Source organism: Podarcis bocagei (genome assembly GCF_964188305.1).
Source record: "Podarcis bocagei genome assembly, chromosome: 2".
NCBI lineage: Eukaryota > Metazoa > Chordata > Lepidosauria > Squamata > Lacertidae > Podarcis > Podarcis bocagei.
Window position 1 is genome coordinate 22366145 of NC_138126.1, and position 8380 is coordinate 22374524.

The following is an 8380-nucleotide window of genomic DNA, read 5'->3' on the forward strand; positions in this document are numbered from 1 at the left end:
TGCTAAACACCGATGGGCATTTTCCAGGGCCCGCTTCAACGCTCTCCCTTCAGCTCTTCTAGAGGGAAGATACAATAAAACACCGATCAAACAAAGATTATGTCCCTGTAACAGCAATGAAATCGAAACCATTGGGCATGTCATCTTATACTGCCCATTATATCGAGACTCAAGAAAAGAGCTGATCGAACCGATTCTGAGGAAAATACCTCGTAGCACAGATGACACCTATATCAGACACCTCTTAGCTGACAAAGAGCCCGAAATTAACAGGTCCGTGGCAAAGTACTGTTACATTGCAACAAGAATAAGACGAGCAATGATGTCTACAAAGGAGTCCAAACTGTAAACATCGAAGGAACGATATTAAAAGTAGCGACTCCTGAATTGAATTTTAAAAACCTAAAACTCGAAACCTGGTCATAAATATAAGCACCAACTCTGAGAATTGGCCATTTTTTACTGCTACTTCTAGCACAATATTACTCTTAATGTCATATTTTATAAATTGTTTCCTGGTCATTGACCGTATTAAAGATATTTGATTTGATTTGAAGGGTTCAATTTAATTTGTCCAATTTACAAGCTGTGGGAGTGTCTGGGGCAAGGTCAAAATGGTTGCACAGAAATCCACTCAGCGCCTTCATAGTATGTCATCCAAACTGTCTCTGATGGAGGCCTGCATACCCCAAACCCTTGCAAACACACTCCTTCCATTATAGGTCTCATTAGTTAATACTAAGAATCATAGAATCATAGAGTTGGAAGAGACCACAAGGGCCATCGAGTCCAACCCCCTGCCAAGCAGGAAACACCATCAGAGCACTCCTGACATATGGTTGTCAAGCCTCTGCTTATAGACCTCCAAAGGAGGAGACTCCACCACACTCCTTGGCAGCAAATTCCACTGTCGAACAGCTCTTACTGTCAGGAAGTTCTTCCTAATGTTTAGGTGGAATCTTCTTTCTTGTAGTTTGGATCCATTGCTCCGTGTCCGCTTCTCTGGAGCAGCAGAAAACAACCTTTCTCCCTCCTCTATGTGACATCCTTTTATATATTTGTGTTTTTTTTAATAAGATATTTATTGCAATTTTCTTTAAGCAACAAACAAACCACCAAACATATAAAATACCATCACCACAGAAAAGTCAGGATAAGATTAAGAAAGGTAAACAAAGAATAAAGGAAAAATAGGTATAAAATACAGTTGTTAAACATCGTATTTTCATGATCTTAAGACTTCCTCGCATCTCCCTTCTCTGCGTTCTCAGTCAGATAGTTATAGACAGCAATTTATTACCTTGTTTCAATTCTTAATTTTTCTCAAATATTTATGTCCCAAATTTTAAATAACTTTATCATAATCTGAACCGCTTAATTTAGACATAATACTATTTCAAACTTCTTCATTCCAATACGTCACACTTAATTTCATATATCATCCTTTTATATATTTGAACATGGCTATCATATCACCCCTTATCCTCCTCTTCTCCAGGCTAAAAATGCCCAGCTCCCTTAGCTGTTCCTCATAAGGCATCATTTCCAGGCCTTTGACCATTTTTTTTTTGTTTTGTTTTAAAGATATTTATTGAAGTTTTACAAAAGGGGGGAAATTACAAAATAAAAAGAAAGCAGAAAAAAGAACAAAAAATACAAAAATACATAGAAAAAAAGATAAAAAATACAGAAAAAGTAGATAAAAAATAATTGAAAACAGACCAATTTTTTCATATCTTAAATTTCGTTTGCTTATTTCCCTGACCTCCTCACACCTCCCTTTTTTGTATTCCCGTTCACATAGTTAATTCAATAAATCCTTACCCTCTTTCTTTTATCTTAACTCTATATCTTAACATATTATAACTTTATATTTTCATCCGTTATCAATCCATTTTTACATATTCTTATTAACCTTGTTGCTAAGGCCGCTTGGTTTCAATCCAACATCATTTTAACATTCATTAATTTTACAATGTTTCTGCAAATAGTCTTTAAATTTCTTCCAATCTTCTTCCACCGACTCTTCTCCCTGGTCTCGGATTCTGCCAGTCATTTCCGCCAGTTCCATATAGTCCATCACTTTCATCTGCCATTCTTCCAGGGTGGGTAAATCTTGTGTCTTCCAATACCTTGCGATGAGTATTCTTGCTGCTGTTGTATCAACAGCAGGCCTTTGACCATTTTGGTTGCCCTCCTCTGGACATGTTCCAGTTTGTCAGTGTCCTTCTTGAATTGTGGTGCCCAGAACTGGACACAGTACTCCAGGTGAGGTCTGACCAGAGCAGAATACAGTGGCACTATTACTTCCCTTGATCTAGATGCTATACTCCTATTGATGCAGCCCAGAATTGCATTGGCTCTAGCAGATCATCTTCCAGTGAATTCAGTTTTTGCATTTGGAGAGAGGACTGGTTTCCTGTTGTATCCTTCTGGTGACTGACTGATTGGGATATTCCAAAACTTAGTGTTGTGGCAGACGGAGCCCTCTAAATTTCTTTTTTTCATTCTCCCCCCCTCCCTCCCGCTACACAATACTTGTTTCTATGGTTCATTGTAAAATGGCATTTTACTGAGGATTTAGGTGCAGTCTTTTTGAGGAAAAACGGTTCAATTTAATTTGTCCAATTTACAAGCCATGGGAGTGTCTGGGGCAAGGTCAAAATGGTTGCACAGAAATCCACTCAGCGCCTGCATAGTATGTCATCCAAACTGTCTCTGATGGAGGCCTGCATACCCCAAACCCTTGCAAACACACTCCTTCCATTATAGGTCTCATTAGTTAATACTAAGAGTAACACATTGAAATATACTCAGAGTTGAGAGTGGATTTCATGCTCTTTATTCAGCTCATAGTGGTGAGGAGGGAATGGAAGTCCCCTCAAAGTATTTGCTTTATATACATTATTTACACAATGGGCTGCACGTGATTGTCTAATTCCGGAATTCTCCTGTAGGCCAATCAGGTTGTGGGTTCACTTCTATCTAGAGCTGGATTGCGTGGCTCCTGCCGACCAATCATACTGCTGCATTGTTCTAGGACCAATCAGACTGCTGCATTCTGAATCCTGTTCAACTCAGTACATAACACCCATACACACAAAATCCCCCTCCGCCAGGTAAACATGTTAAATAGATACCTTGCCACATTGATAGCTTGCTCCACTGAGATCTATGGCCAACACTGTAGAGCCATAAACTTCCATGAAGGGGGATGAAGGGGGATGGCAGGAATGGCAATTACAGTGTCCCAGGTCTTTGAGCAAGGTCGGAGATACATGCCAAATTACAGGATCACTTATATATAACTCATGGAAGACTGGCAGAAACACATGGCTGTGCATACCATTCATTACGCTGTGCAAATGAAAGCTGCTAACACAACAATTCACGAATATGGGCTGGCCAGCAGTCACCCATTCTGTTTCATCAGGACCCAGTACGGGCCACATGATCTCCTGCAATGATTTTGCAAAGTTTTTTGCAGATAAAGTCCCTCAGATTCAGGAAGAGTTAGACTCCACCATAGGAGCAGGGCCAGGGCAGGAGAGTGCTAGAGTCCTGTCTAGTCAATTTGTGTGGGATCGATTCCAATCTGTTACCCCCGAGGATGTGGACAGGCTGCTTGGACAAGTGAAACCAGCCACCTGCCTCCTTGATCCTTGTCTATCCTGGCTAATAAAAGCTAGCTGGGAAGGGCTGGGCGATGGGCTTCGCGGGGTGGTGAATGCTTCTCTCTGTGAGTGAGCCTTCCCAGACCTGCTAAAAGAGGCGGCTATCAAACCGCTTCATAAAAAACTATCTTTAGATGCGGCCAATATGGCCAACAATCGCCTAGTCTCAAATCTTCCATTCTTGGGCAAGGTGATTGAGCGAGTGGTTGCTGAACAACTCCAGGCATGCCTGGAAGAAGCGGACCATTTGGATCCCTTCCAGTTGGGATTCAGGCCTCATCATAGGACTGAAACTGCCTTGGTCACACTGGTTGATGATCTCCGGCGGGCTAGGGACAAAGGTGAGAGCTCTTTCCTAGTTCTGCTGGATCTCTCAGTGGCGTTTGATACATCGACCATAATATCCTTCTGGACTGTCTAGATGGGCTGGGAGCTGGAGGCACTGTCATACAGTGGTTCCACTCCTTCCTCCTGGGCCGTTTTCAGAAAGTGGTGGTGGGGAATGAGTGTTCAGACCCCTAGGCTCTCACTTGTGGGGTGCCTCAGGGTTCTGTCCTCTCCCCCATGCTTTTCAACATCTACATGCAGCCGCTGGGAGAGATCATCAGGAGGCAGTGGCGTAGCGTGGGTTGTCAGCACCCAGGGCAAGGCAAGTAATTTGCGCCCCCTAACACTGGAGTGCGAGCGCGCGCCCCCAGATGTTGCGCCCGGCCCCCCTGCATCCCCCACGCTACGCCACTGGGGCTGGGGGCGAGCGAAGGAGCCAAGGACCCCCCCCAAAGGCTGTAGCAGGAATTTATTAAATTTTTTATTTGCGGAGCCCCCGCGGGCCGAGGCAGCCGAAGCCCCCTCCCCTCGGGCGCCTCCCCGCCCCCTCCTCTCCTTGGGCTGTAGGTGGAGCTCCAGATCCGGGCTTGGCGAGCGCCTCTCCTCTTCCCGGCCAGGTCCGGGGGCTTCCAGCCGTGCTCCGTCCTCCCCCCCCCCCGCGGCTGAGAGCCGGAGCCAGCGGCGCCCCCTTCTGCCGGGAGACCCTCGCCCGCCCGCCGGCTTCCTCTCGGAGGGCTTTGGGGAGAGCAGGGCGCGGCGAGGCCCCTCGGAGCTCTCCTCCCTCCCAGTCGGCAGAAGCAGCCACCGCCTGTGGCTGGGCCGAGGGGATGGCGTCGGGGTGCGGAGGCTGCCCGTGCCTGGCCAGGCGTCGGTGGCGGTGCCGGCGCTGCTGCAGCGGCTGCTCCTCCTGCGAGCAGTGAGTGGAGTGCAGCCGTGGCGGCGGGGGGGGGGCGCGCGCGCTAGGGCGCAAGGCTGGCGGTGGCGGCGGGGAGCCCGGCGGAGGAAGGAACTTGTCCCTTCCCTCTGGACTCGCGCCCCCCCCCAGATGTTGCGCCCGGTGCGGCCGGCACCCCTGGCACCCCCCACGCTACGCCACTGTCAGGAGGTTTGGGCTGTGGGTTTGCCCATCAATATGTGGATGATACCCAGCTCTACCTCCCTTTCAAATCAGAACTAGTGAAGACGGTGAACATCCTGTGTGTCTGGAGGCAGTTGCAGGATGGATGGTGGCTAATGGATTGAGGTTGAATCCTGACAAGACAGAAGTACTGTTTTGGGGGAACAGGAGGCGGGCAGGTGTAGAGGACTCCCTGGTCCTGAATGGGGTAACTGTGTCCCTGAAGGACCAGGTGCGCAGCCTGGGAGTCATTTTGTACTCACAGCTGTCCATGGAGGCGCAGGTCAATTCTCTGTCCTTGGCAGCTGTTTATCAGCTCCATTTGGTACGCAAGCTGAGACCCTACCTGCCCGCAGACTGCCTTGCCAGAGTGTTGCATGGTCTGGTTATCTCTCGCTTGGACTACTGCAATGTGCTATACGTGGGGCTGCCTTTTAAGGTGACCCAGAAACTACAACTAAGCCAGAATGAAGCAGCTAGACTGGTGACTGGGAGCGGCCACTGAGACCACATAACACTGGTCTTGAAAGACCTGCATTGGCTCCCAGTATGTTTCCAAGCACAATTCAAAGTGTTGGTGCTGACCTTTAAAGCCCTAAATGGCCTCGTTCCAGTATATCTGAAGGAGCATCTCCACCCCCATTGTTCTGTCCAGACACTGAGGTCCAGTGCCAAGGGCCTTCTGGTGGTTCCCTCACTGCGAGAAGCCAAGTTACAAGGAACCAGGCAGAGGGCCTTCTCGGTTGTGGCTCCCACCCTGTGGAATGCCCTCCCACCAGATGTCAAAGAGAACAACAACTACCAGACTTTTAGAAGACATATGAAGGCAGCCCTGTTTAAGGAAGCTTTTAATGTTTGATGCATTTCTGTATTTTAATATTTTGTTGGAAGCCGCCCAGAGTGGCTGGAGAAGCCCAGCCAGATGGTGAGATATAAATAATAATAATAATAATAAAGTATTATTATTATTATTATTATTATTATTATTATTATTATTATTATTCATCTGCAGGCTGGTTGAGAGTTGCCTGCTCGGCACATTGTACTATTACAATTGAAACCTGGAGCTGGACAGAAAACCCTCATGAGATAGCATCAGGCATCTACTGAGGTCCGGGACATTCTGTACACCATTCAGCTGATCCCTCAGTCCATTTGGATTTGTCCTAACAATCAGCACTTTATGCCTGAAAGGGCCCAAGACAACCGTCGCCTTCACTCTCCGCTACCCTTCAGAGTGACCCCAGGATATTGCCAGAGGCTCCTTGGACCTTTCAAGGACATCAGGATGAGGCGAGGAGCCAAGAGGGTTCCTCCCAGCCGTATATAATGGATATCTTGAACCTGGCTCCTCAAACAGAGCAGCGTGTTCCTGACCAGAGCTTGAGCAACTAAAACCGATCTGCCCTGCCATCCCGTAGTCTCTCAGCTATCAGCCTTCGAAAGCAAAAGGGCTTCATACAAGAAGGTTTTCCGATGGGGCAGAGCTTGTTTCTTGAGAACCGCGGCCAACGTTTGGTTCAGGTCTGGCTACTTACGTTCTGTGTTCTGCTTTGCTTCAGGACTGGAGGTAAGTATGGTCCCCACCCACCAGTCCCTGAATAGGTACACTGAAACAGAAGTCACCTGACCCTTACATATAGTGGGAGGGTGGGGAGGGGTTTTTCTCAGGAGGGTAGTAGGAGGTGGGTGATTGACTCAATGGGTTTGGTAAGCCTGTTGACGACTGTTAATGACTGCAGTTCGTCCTGCAGAAAAAAGCAAGGGATAGTATGCAGATGATTAGCATATGTAATGAGACAGGAATCCAATATCTCTATTAAGATGAGGTCTATACATAGTTTTCAGTTTAGTGATAAGTTGTAATTCAGCAACTTCTAGGTTAAAGCCAGTTCTCAAGGTGGAATTCTGTACCTTTGAGCCAATTTCAGGGTAGAGTTCAGCCTCCCTTTTACCAGAGGGAGGAAGATGCTTTTCTCCTGGCTCCTGATCAAAGCATGAACATAGCAAGCTGCAGGACAGATCGTGCCATCTTTGGAAAAGAGGATCTAGTTGTCTAGGTGGAAGGAGTTGCTAGTCTCAGGGTACAGGAGCTTGCCACAAATTTGCATACAATTTCCATCTCTTAATCTATACACAGAAATGCAAATTTAGTCTCACTTTCCAAGGGGGAAAGCATTATTCTATTGCTGTTCTGGGATCGATTCTGACAGCTATGTGTGCCAGCAGGATTTTGGTGGTTTAGGACATTGAATATTGGTTGGTTCCTACCCAAATGAAATGCTGTCTCTTACAGCAGATGCTGTGAACTGCAGAAAATGCAAGTCACTTAGTCCTGGCAAGCCATGTGAACCAAAGGGGAAGACATGTGAGGGACCATTCTGTATTATGGTAGAGACTTATGGTAAGTATTTATTGTCAACATCCTTCCTTTTTCTATGCTGGGACTAGGACGACCTGAGATTTAAGGGCCGGTTGTTGTTTTTTTAAAGGACATGTATCTTTCATAAGTTTTAACTTTATTTTATTTTAATGTTGACATTTAGCAGCATAAATTCAAAATTCTGTTTAAGTGCACATTTTAAAATGATGTCTAAAATGTAATTTACTTTGATGTGGAGTATCTCTTGATACCGACTATGGACTAATTCAGTAAAATTCTCTTCATTCACTAGTTAATATCAACATAAGTACTTCTCTTTCTCTCGCCAGGTCAAAGCGGTGAAGTGATTACTTATGTCAAAGAATGTGGTGCTGACAGTTGGAAAGAATTCTGTGGAAAAGTGATACCAGGGAAAGTGAAAAAGACAGTAGCATGCTGCCATACTGACTTATGTTTTGACTGATCTTACTATTCTATTCTTAAGTTGTTTACCCCTATCCAGAAACCTCATGGTAAAAGGGTGGGTAACAAATCGTTCTCCTTCTCTTTCTCCTTTGAGAGACGTAATATTAGAAGATTTCATATCCTTTCCTTTCAATGGATTCAAGTCAAATGACAGACAAAAGCCCTACACAAATATTCTGATGCCACGTCCAAAAATCACATTCAGGGGACATTCCACACCCAACAGCCTCATCGTCCTCCACAAAATGGTGGCTGACTGTGTGACCTGGGGAGTCTTCTGTATTTGTGCAGGGCTGCCATATATCTTAGACCAATGATTTTCCAGCACCCTAAGTGCATTGGGAAGCCTCCACGAGCACAGGAAACCCCCAATTTGGCTATCCATACTTGTTAATCAAACACTCATTCAGTTCA

At 46.0% G+C, this 8380-nt stretch overlaps 1 long non-coding RNA gene across 1 annotated transcript; it reads left to right on the forward strand.

Annotated features, from left to right (window-relative positions):
• Positions 1 to 6459: 6459 nt before the first annotated feature.
• Positions 6460 to 8337, forward strand: LOC308580057. The gene is made up of 3 exons (XR_014004689.1): positions 6460 to 6688; positions 7415 to 7522; positions 7831 to 8337. It is a non-coding gene; the product is annotated as an uncharacterized lncRNA (long non-coding RNA).
• The last annotated feature ends 43 nt before the right edge of the window (positions 8338 to 8380 follow it).